Genomic DNA, 12,190 nt, shown 5'->3' on the forward strand with positions numbered 1-12,190 from the left:
CACATCTGGACACCAAACAGAACAGAGTTCAGTTACCACAGGCAAAGATTCAGCTCCTAATTCAAAAGATGCGGAGACTGCTGTCAGCAAGTCATCTTTCAGCCAGGGCCTGTCTAAGCGTGCTGGGATCCATGTCGGCCACCATACCCATGGTGCAATGGTCCCAATGGCACATGAGGATCCTACAAATCTCCTTTCTCAGGCAGTGGAATGGAGTGTCCATGCATCAGACCATTGTCATTTCCAAGCCGGTGAAACGGTCAGTATGGTGGTGGACACACCAGAGCAATTTAGAGAGATTCAAGCCAATAGTCCCTCCAGACCCAGAAGTGGTGACTTCGGACGCCTGCCAGAGCGGCTGGGGAGGACACTACCAGGATCTAGCAGTCCAGGGCCAGTGGCAGTTCCAAGCCTTAGGGGTAGTTTCCAATATTCTGGAACTCAGGGCAGCCTTCCATGCCCTAACGGCATTCACATCTCTGCTTTCAGGGAAGAGCGTGCTTATCAGGATGGACAACAAGGTGGCAGTATCTTATGTGCAGAGACAAGGAGGTACAAGAAGTGTCACCTTGATGGAAGAAGTTCGTCCCATTTTGGAATGGGCCCAAGTTCACCTAGCAGACTTGAGAGCAGTATATGTTCCAGCAACACAGAATGCATTGGCCGACTATCTGAGTCGGAAGCCGTTGTCCAACAACGAGTGGTCTTTGAGTCCTCAAATTTTTTCTTTCCTGACGGGAACCTGGGGGACACCGGAGATAGATCTAGCAGCTACTCCCTTGAACACCAAATGTCGCAGGTTCCTGTCGAGGAATCCGTTTCCGTCAGCCGAAGGAATAGACTGCCTGACACATCAATGGAGCTTCAAGTTGGGGTATATATTCCCGCCTACTCCTCTAATTGCGAGGTTCCTGTCCAGACTTCGGAGGTCTTCAGTAACAGTGATCGCAATAATTCCGTTCTGGCCGAGGAGGCCGTGGTTTACGACTCTTCTTCAACTCAGTGTCCAGCCACCAATTGCTCTGCCACTAGAACCAAACCTTCTCTCACAGGGGCAGTTTCTTCATCCTGCTCCCGAGAGGTTACATTTGATGGCCTGGAAGTTGAAAGGTCTAGGTTGAAGGCGCAAGGCTGCTCCCAGGAGGTCATTTCTACTTTAATGCAGGCTAGGAAAGTTTCCACGAATTCCATCTATTCTAGAATTTGGGAAAAGTTCTGCCTTATGGCCCAAGAAAGAGGTTGGAACCCTCTTGCTCCGGGACCACCTCAAATCCTGGAGTTTCTTCAGTCAGGGATTAGCAAAGGCCTCAGTTCAAGCACCCTCAAGGTGCAGGTTTCGGCTCTCTCGGCTAAAACAGGCACAAAATGGGCTTTTCATCCCCTGGTCATCCAATTTCTTAAGGCTAGTCTGAAGATAAAGCCTCCTAGGAAGCCTATGTTTCCGACATGGGATCTATCGGTAGTTCTCCACGCTTTTTCTAGTCCACCATTTATTCCTGTGGAATCTATTTCACTATGGGACCTGACCTTGAAGCTTGCCTTTCTAATTGCCATAACATCAGCCAAAAGAGTGTCGGAAATTCAAGCCTTGGTTATTTCGGAGCCTTATCTGGTTTTCTTTCCAGACAGGGTAGTTCTTAGACCCTCAGATCGTTTTATACCCAAAGTGGCTTCTTCCTTTCACTATAACCAAGATATTGTCCTTCCATCCTTCACTGATGATCAGGGATATCCTCATCCGCTGGACATTAAATCCACCATCACCAACTACCTGTCAGCTACAACCTCTGTTAGGAAAACGGACTCTCTCTTTGTTATTCCTCATGGAACTAGACGCGGAATGCCAGCTTCCTCACGCACTATTGCGACCTGGTTGGTGAGGGCCATTAAAAAGGCATATTCTACGCAACATTTGGCGATTCCAGAAGACGTCAGGGCTCATTCTACTAGGGCAGTGGCTACTTCCTGGGCGGCATATTGCAGAGTTTCTCCGGAGACGATTTGTAGGGCAGCTACATGGTCTTCTGAACATACCTTCATTTCTCACTATAGAGTGAACTCTGCCCTTTTGTCCTTGGCAGAGTTTGGTAGATCTGTTATTAGAGCCAACTCTTCGGCATTATAGGAATTAAATATATTTTGCATTTACCCACCCGTCTGGCGAGTTATTTCCCAGTGTGTGCTGCCATGAAGGCGTCAGGAAAGCGGAAAATTCTATACTCACCTTTCCGTAATTTTCCTTTCCTGACGCATCTTCATGGCACCACACAAATCCCTCCCGTTTGTTTAATTTATGATGATAGTTACAGAGAATGCAGCGGGAGGTCTCCCCTTCAAATTTATAGTTAACCAATCCTGTCAGGTTGTGGGGGCGGAGTCACAACCCAGTGTGTGGTGCCATGAAGATGCGTCAGGAAAGGAAAATTACGGAAAGGTGAGTATAGAATTTTCCGCTTTTGCAGCACCAAATATTTGAAGAAAAATAAGAAAAGGTGTTCTAAAAAAAATATACAAATTTATTTCATATACATTACACAAAATACCAAAAGAGGTTCCATCCCAGTACGTTCAACATGTTTCGCCATGATCAGCTTCTTCAGGAACACGGGAGTAGAGATATTCATATCACAGAACAGCAAATATTTTACTCTTTAAACTATACATAAAAAGAAAAAAGAAAAATCAATACACAAGAAAAATACATCAAAGTTACAAGTTATTAATTAATTTATTAATAACTTGTAACTTTGATGCGTTTTTCTTGATGGAACCTCTTTTGGTCCTTAAAGAGAATGTCACCTGCGTTTAGGCAATAGGTGTCAATTATAGACCATAGGGAATTGTATTAAATGTTTGACTATTTTTTATATTTTGTGTAATGTATATGAAATAAATTTGTATATTTTTTTAGAACACCTTTTCTTATTTTTCTTCTAATATTTGGTGCCGCAAAAGTCCCTTACCTATATACACAATCCTTTACCTGCACTTGATCCAGAGGAAGGAAAAAAAAAACAGCAAATCCAATTTGCTCCAGCAGGCGGAAACAAAAATCCTACCCGACCCCAGAAAGGCAATCAGATATTCTCTGGATTAACTTTAGCTATACATGTTGGTATCCGATTATATTATGTATATTTAAGAAAGAATACAGGTCTTTTTTAAAGCAATCTACTGATCTGGACAGAACCAGCACTTGAGGGAGTCTATTCCACATTTCACGGCTCTTACTGTGAAGAAATCTTTCTGTAATTGGCGATTAACCACTTCAGCCCCAGAAGGATTTGCCCCCTTCCTGACCAGGCCATTTTTTGCGGTACGGCACTGCGTTGCTTTAAACGCTTCAGCCCCGGAAGATTTTACCACCTTTTTTTCCCCACAAATAGAGCTTTATTTTGGTGGTATTTGATCACCTCTGCGTTTTATAAACAAAAAAATAGTGACAATTTTGAAAAAAAACACAATGGGGGTGATTTACTTTGCACTGCAAGTGCACTTGGAAGTAAAGTCCCTGTAGATCCGAGAGGGACATGCAAGGAAAATAAAAAACAGCATTTTAGCTTGCACATGATTGGATGATAAAATCAGCAGAGCTTCCACTCATTTCAGATCTACCCCTCAGATTTACAGCGACTGCACTTCCAAGTGCACTTTCAGTGCAAAGTGGATTTTCCTTTCGTAAATAACCCCCAATATCTTGTACTTTTTGCTCTAATAAATATCCCCCCCCCCAAAAAAAAAAAAATGAAAAAAAAAATGTCTTCATCAGTTTAGGCCAATATGTATTCTTGTACATATTTTTGGTAAAAACAAATCTCAATAAGCATATATTGATTGGTTTTGCACAAAGGTTTATGCGTCTACAAAATAGGGGATAGATTTATGGCATTTTTATTATTATTTTTTTTACTAGTAATGGCGGTGATCTGCAATTTTTATCAGAATTGAGACATTGTGATGGACAAATTGTACAGTTTTGACACTTTTTTGGGACCATTGACATTTATAGAGCTATCCGTGGTATAAATAGCTACTGATTACTGTATAAATGTAACTGGCAGGGAAGGGGTTAACACTGGGGGGGCGATCAAGTGGTTAAATGTGTTCCCTATGTGTGTTCTAACTGTGGGAGGAATGTGGCTGACTAGAGGAGGTGAGAGATCATTGTTTCTACTTGGTAGGAACACACGATCTGTCTCCTCTCCCCTGACAGAACCTGGGTTCTCGCTCTGTCACGAGCGTTCGTGGGTGCCAAGAGGTCAACTCACCCACCGGGCACGTGCATCGGGGACACGCTGCACCCGTGCTAAAAGAGCAGACATACAGCTCGTGCAGGAGAGCCAACCTGCCACAGCATAACTGCGACGGCTGGTCGGGAAGTGGTTAAATCTCTTTTCCTACAGACGTAAAAAGAGCTCCCTTGACCTTAAAGTGAATAACTCAATACCAAGTTCACTATATGGACCCCTTATATATTAGTACATGTTGATCATCCCCCCCCCCCCCCTCCTTATCCTCCTCTTCTTAAGAGAGAATAAATTCAGTTCCTCTAATCTTTCCTCATAGCTGAGCTCCTCCATGCCTCTTATCAGTTTGGTTGCCCTTCTCTGCACTTTCTCCAGTTCCCCGATATCCTTTTTGTGAACTGGTGCCCAAAACTGAACTGCATATTCCAGATGAGGTCTTACTAATGATTTGTACAGGAGCAAAATGATATCTCTCTCTCTGGAGTCCATACCTCTCTTAATACAAGAAAGGATTTTGCTTGCTTTGGCAAAGTTGGCTTTGCATTGCATGCTATTATTAAGCTTGTGATCTACCAGAACCCCCACATCCTTCTCCACTATTGGCTCCCCCAGTTGTATTACCCCTAGTATTTATGATGCATGTATATTCTCAGCCCCGATAACTTTACATTTATTAACATTAAACTTCATCTACCACACAGTTGCCCAATTAATTAGGGCATTGAGGTTGGCTTATAAATTGGAGACATCCTGTAAGGAGGTTATGCATAGCTTTGGTGTCATCTGCAAAGTCTGAAATGGTACTTTTAATCCCAGATCCAATATCATTTATAAACATATTAAAAAATAAGGATCCCAGCACTGAACCTTGGGTTACACCACTATACTAGTACATTTGAAGTAAGGATCATTAACCACTGCTCTCTGAATTCTGTCTTTTAGCCAGTTTTCTATCCATTTACAAACTGATCTTTGCAAGCCTGTAGACTTTACCTTACACATAAGCCGCGTGTGCGGAACTGTATCAAACGCTTTGGCAAAATCTAAATATACTACGTCCACAGCCACCCCTCTGTCCAAGGTTTTACTTTCCTCCTCATAAAAAGAAATCAGGTTTGTTTGACAACTTCTGTCTTTCATGAATCCATGCTATCTGTCGCTTAAAATATTACTTTTCCAGCAAGAACTCATCTATGTGATCTTTTATTAAACTCTCCAGTATCTTCCTGACTATAGAAGTTAAACTAACAGGTCTATAGTTAAAGACTTTGATCCTTTTTAAATATAGGCACCACATCAGCCTTATGCCAATCCAGTGGTACTATTTCAGTCATTAAAGAGCGCCTAAAAATGAGAAACAATGGCTTTGAAATGACAGAGCTCAATTCTTGTAGGATCTGTAGGTGGATGCCATCTGGTCCAGGTGCTTTATCCACCTTTATTCTATCAAAATATTTCTGGACCATATCTCTTTTGAGCCATTGTGGATAATTTGGGGCTGTGCCAATAGCACCCCATTATAGACAAGAAATCCTTCATGCTCCTTTGTATACACAGAGCTGAAGAAGGTATTTACTAAATTTGCCTTCTCTTTGTCTCCAGTCAACAACTCTGGATTACTTTGTAAAGGATCTATATGCTCAGACCTGACCTTTTTACTATTCATTTTTAAAGAATTTTTTGAGGTTTGTCCTACTATCTTTTGCAATCTGTTGTTCATTTTGAATTTTTGCAACCTTTATTTCCTTTTTACGTATTCTGTTAGATTCTTAGTAACATTTAAACAATGAAAGTGTTCCTTCGTTTTTATATTCCTAAAAGCGCTTTTCCTATTATTTATAGCTACTGTAAGTAAATATTTAACACAAAAAAAGTCCCTTCTTTTGCTCTCAGCCTCCTCCATCCTTAAAGGATAGCTATATTTGTTTTCAACGATCCCACTGTATGTAGAAAGGTAGCTACCCTCTGTTGCTTGCACTCGATATAGACTATGGACGATGGTATTTGTAGTGTGCATAGAGCAGTGTACATGACTGCAAATAACAAGCACTAGGAGGGAGAGAGCTGAGAGAGCCGCTGCTTTTGTTCACATTGCTGGATCTAGATCAGGCTCAGGTAGGTATAAGGGCAGCACCACCTTATACCTACCCGAGCCTGATCTAGATCCAGCAATGTGAACAAAAGCAGCGGCTCTCTCAGCTCTCTCCCTCCTTGGCTCAGCAACAGCTGTGGGAGCTGTGATAGGAAGTATCATGGGGTATCTTTCCTTTGAATCATTTAGCTGTGTGTTTAATCTGAGCTTCTGCTGTTCAATTTCATTTACAGTAAAACAGACAGATGCTGGGCTAAAGTAATATGGAGAAGGAGACATTGCCTTTTATTCTTCTCTCCCTCTACTGAGATACTGATGTTATGCTGCATCTTTTTCCTCCGTCCAGCAGGGGGACAGCTAAAGCCAAGAAAGCTCATAGACTTCTATGCAGAGTGCTAAGAGACCTGAAAGTTGTAGTTTATAGTGGCTGTAAACCCTTACAGACCACTTTTACCTACAGTTAAGCCTAGATTAAGGCTTACCTGTAGGTTCAAGAAATATCTCCTAAACCTACACGGTTTAGGAAATATTTGCAAAAGACAGGCACCGTTGTCTACAGCGCATGTGCCATAGACAACTTCGTGGAGGTGCACTGAGCGTGCTGTTTCTAATGGTGATCATGCCGTTAGTGGCGGCTCCTGTGCGCATGCGCAGGAGTGACATCATATACCTGTAAGTCCCCCCAGGAGATATGGTGGCAACAGAGGAGAGGAACGAGGAACACTGCAGGGGCTTCGATCTCAGTTAAGTAATTTATAATGAGCTAATATGCTATGCATACAAGCTCATTATGCCTTTGTCTTGCAGGGTGTTTGTTTTATTTTTTCCAGAAGGTTTACTTCCTCTTTAAGGCAGCAGTCATATAATGGGCCATTGGACTCCTTACACTACATATCCCAATATGCACTGTGCAGTAGCATGTGTGGAGAAATAATTTTTTATTAAACTGTTTAGGAAAGTTCTTTCTCTTGGTGCCAATATAGTTAAAGAGAGAGAGCACCTCTGTCTGAATATTCACATCAGGAGACCTGAGCCTGGGACTAGAAGTGGAGACACCTGTGGGCAGTGCAGCACTATCTAAAGCTCAGCACCTGCACCGCTTCCACATGGGGATTTGAGCATCTACTCACCCTTTGCTTTCCACCACCGATCACCGGAGGCCTTTGGTGAGAGACCAAGGGGGCCCCTGCTACAGCGAGAGGTCAGCATAGCATCCCGGGGACTGGTGAGAGGGCTATTCGCCCATTGCTGATACTGCTAGCAGGGACTGAGCCACTGAGAGTAGGACTCCAAGTTTACCCAATGAATATTGCACCCATAATGCTCTCTATATTGCACTTATTCTAAACCTAGCCTAGACTACACCTATACCAAACCCTATACCTCAAACTTTACTGAACCTTTACCGCATCTGAACCACATCTACCTTCAGGGGCGGATTGGGCCAGGGGGCAGAGTGGCTATTTCCCCCTGGGCCGCTCAGATTCCCTGTAAAAGGGACGCTGTGCTGCCAGCTCATAACTGCGCATGTGCAATTCTGTAGCTGGCTGAGTGCTACTGCTCGGCGGCTCTGGCGCACGCATGCTTGTGGGGTTAACAGGGCTGGATTAGCGGCTGAGGAGCAGTGAAAGAACAAGGTGATCCCTCCATCCCGTGCTGCAGCTGCGAGCCGGCGATGTGTCCTGTGACAGGGATGTTGGCTGTATCTGTTACAGGACTGAGAGCGTGTGTGTTCCGTTCTTAGAGAGCACAGAACTCCCCCCTCCTCTACACAAATGGGAGGACGGATCTGCTCTGCCTCCTCTCACCCCTCTCTCCCTGTGCTCGCCCACACTGGATGCAGCCCCTGTGTGCTGTGAAGGGGATGTGCGGGCAGGAAATTTTAAAGTCGGCAGTCACATTCTGTGAACTCATATGACATTTTTATCATTTTTTTTTCAGACAAATAGAGGTTTCTTTTGGTGGTATTTAATCACCACTGGGGTTTTATTTTTTGCTAAAAAATCTAAAAAATACAGAATTAAAAAAATAAAAATAAAGTTTTTCTTTTGTAAATAAGTAATTTTTTTCCTTCACTGAAGGGCACTGCTAGGTGGGACCGGTGAGCACTGATAGGTGGCACTGATCGGCACTATTACGCAGCACTGATGGGCACTAATAGGTGGCACTGATGAGCACTGTTAGGTGGCACTGATGGGCATTGATAGGTGGCACTGATGGGTAATGATCGGCAGCATTGATAGGTGGCACTGATAGGTGGCACTGATGGATGTGAATGATGGGTAGCACTTAAGGGGCGGTACTGTTGGGCACTGAGGGGTGGTAATGATGGGCACTAATGGGTGGCACTGATAGGAGGCACTGATGGGCACTACTGTTGGGCACTGATGGATGGCAATGATGGGTAGCACTGATGGGCACTGATTGGTGTCACTCATGGGCACAGACTGGCGTCACTTGCTGGGCACTGCTAAAGCTGCACTGATGATCAGTGCCCTGATTACCTTTACACGTCTTCCGTGTGAGGTGATGCCGTTGATCGGTGCTCCTCTCCTTATACTCTGTCGGTGTGAGGTGAGCTGATAAACGGCACTTCTGCATTTATATGTGATTGGCTGTTATTGGACACAGCTGATCACATGGGTAAAGAGCCACGTCATCGGCTCTTTGCCAAGATGCCATGTCATATTTGTCTTGCTTCATAACATCAATATCCGTTATAAAACCCGGTGGGCATGGATGGTGAGCTGATTCAGTGGTACAATGGGCCACTTGACTGGACTTGCCCCCAGGGGAGGGTGCCAACCCTCCCCTGTCTACCTTGCACCTGTGCCGAGACTATACCGTACCTATACTGCATACAGGTTTACTGGAACTGTCATTAAGTGCACCAACACTCTTAAAGGGCCCCAGTAATAGCTGTCAGAATAACATCTCATAGGACTGCCCCTCCTGTAATAATTATTATGAAAGTCCCCTTTGCTTCCCTATGTCCCTCTCCTCTATTGTCTTCACTTTCTTTTGGGCAGTGCATACCAAATCAGTCTAGGACTAGTATCACCACCATAAATGAGCTCTGGCAGTATAGTTCCAGCACTCCGTGGATTTACTATTGCTCACTGCTGCACTTGAGATGGCCTTGCTACTGTTTATCCTGATCTGCACACCAGATGTCATCTGATGACTAGTCCTCACTGTTAATAATTTTGTATGTTAAATTGTGTTATTACCATTGGTAATCCATTTTATGCTTGTCTAATTTTTTATATAGTACTGCTATTGGGTACTAAGATTTCCTGTGATATTGTATGTTTGTATATTCAACCTGGTGTGCTAGAGGGGCTGAGGATTTTGGAAAAGGTTGAGGCAAAGAACAGAATACCTATCCTAATCAGCAGCTCCTACGGAGATAGAGCTACATGTGTATAAACATACAGAATAACACATAACAATACAATCTATATGGCATTTTTGTGCTTTCGAATTTACTCCAATTGTCTATTTTTCTTGTTTGATTTTTTTTTTTTTAATTCAACTGTAGCACCCTCTAGTTGTGCTAGGTGGAAAGGTTGGATTTTTGTCAGAGTAGGCAAATTTATGCAGGCTTGGCTGACAGCAAAGTCTGCTTGTTTTGTTTCCTGGGTTGGCAGAGATCCAGGGAGAGCTGGATGACTCACAGGCAACATCACTAAGACCTCCCACTTGTTTCCAGAACATACCAGAATCTTCAAGAAAGAAAGAAGGAGAGGTGAGGTGGGGCTGCCTGGAGTATTCTGAGGGCCCTGACCACTCTCAAACTTGGGTTGGCAGGCCTCCTCAAATACTCAGGACAGTGGCATAGCGTGGGGGGTGCGGAGGGGGCAGTGGCCCCGGGTGCAACATTTAGGGGGGCAAAATTCTGGCTGCCTCCTCCTAAATTTACTTTGTCCCCACGCTCTGGTTGCCATGTTCAGTCTCCGGCGCCCTGTGATTGAGCGTATGGGGTCATGTGCGATTGGGGGGCTGGCCTATCCAGGAGTCCCACCTCTGCACATATTCAGTCTCTGGCACTCTGTGATTGGGCGAATGGGGTCATGTGCGGAGACGGGACTCCAGGAGCAACGTTAACAGGTCAGCCCCGCCGCCGCACATGACCCCATGCACCCAATTACAGGGCGCCAGAGTCTGAACATGGCAGAGCGCGGGGGAGACAAGAAATCATGAGTGGGAGACGCCGCTGTCTTCTCCTCCTCCTCCCCTCCGGACCGATGGAGAACAAAGAAGAGAAGGTGAGGCTCACTGGTGGGGGGGGGGGGGGGGGGCATTGGACACGGTCTGGGGAGAGGGAGCAGCCAGAGAGAGAGTGGAAGAGCAGCTTGTGTAGTGGTTAGTATAGGAATACTGTAGGTAGGATAGTGTAGTGGACAGTATAGTGTAGTGGACAGTATAGTGGTCAGTGTAGTGCAGTGGACAGTATAGTGGTCAGTATAGTATAGTGGTCAGTGTAGTATAGTGGACAGTATAGTGGTCAGTGTAGTGTAGTGGACAGTATAGTGGTCAGGGTAGTGTAGTGGTCAGTATACTGGACAGTATAGTGTAGTGGTCAGTATACTGGACAGTATAGTGTAGTGGACAGTATAGTGGTCAGTGTAGTGTAGTGGTCAGTGTAGTGTAGTGGGCAGTATAGTGGTCAGTGTAGTGTAGTGGTCAGTATAGTGGACAGTATAGTGTAGTGGACAGTATTGTGGTCAGTGTAGCAGACAGTATCGTGGACAGTATAATGGTCAGTGTAGTAGACAGTATAGTGGTCAGTGTAGTATAGTGGTCAGTGTAGTGGACAGAATAGTGTAGTGGTCAGTATACTGGACAGCGTAGTGTAGTGGGCAGTATAGTGGTCAGTGTAGTGGTCAGTATAGTGGACAGTATAGTGTAGTGGACAGTATCGTGGACAGTATAGTGGTCAGTGTAGTGGACAGTATCGTGGACAGTATAGTAGTCAGTGTAGTGGCAGTGCAGCTTTTTTTATCATCTTAAAGTCACAAACAAAGACTGCAGGGGTAATTCGTCACAAAACATCTGTCAGTTTACATATCTTTTTATGATTAATGACTGATGATTTTTATGCTTTTAAGATCCCAGGAGGATCAGATGTCTTTGCCATTGTTTTCTTCATATTTAATAAATGTTTTTTATGTGTTTTCTTACACCATATCACAAGTCTCTTTGTTGCGCTGTTTTTTGATTTTTGATTTTTTATCGTTTTCCACCAAGTCCAAAGTGGTCTAACAGCTGCACATTGATACCAACAATTGGACATCGTGTTAAATAACGAGTATCTTAATACATGGATAACCGTTTTGAACAAAGGAAATATTCGTTTGTGCGCCAATGACTCTTTTTTTTTTTTTTTTTTTTTATGTAGTGTAGTGGACAGTATAGTGTAGTGGTCAGTATAGTTGGCAGTATAGTGTAGTGGACAATATAGTGTAGTGATCAGTATAGTGGACAGTATAGTGTAGTGGTCAGTATATTTGGCAGTATAGTGTAGTGGACAATATAGTGTAGTGATCAGTATAGTGGACAGTATAGTGTAGTGGTCAGTATAGTGGACAGTATAGTAGTCAGTGTAATGTAATGGACACTATAGTGATCAGTGTTGTGTAGTGGACAGTATTGTGGTCAGTATAGTGCAGTGGACAGTATAGTGGTCCGTGCAGTATAGTGGTCAGTATAGGAATCAGATTGGTTAGTACTATTGTAGGAAGGGAAGGGACAGGACTCGGGGAGTCCTAAAAGTCCACATGTTAGGGGCGCAAATTACTTGCCTTGCCCCGGCGCTGACAACCCACACTACGCCACTGACTCAGGGTCA

Source organism: Lithobates pipiens, unplaced genomic scaffold (genome assembly GCF_037356315.1).
Source record: "Lithobates pipiens isolate NorthernLeopardFrog02 unplaced genomic scaffold, aLitPip1_a1.2 Scaffold_19, whole genome shotgun sequence".
NCBI classification, from domain to species: domain Eukaryota; kingdom Metazoa; phylum Chordata; class Amphibia; order Anura; family Ranidae; genus Lithobates; species Lithobates pipiens.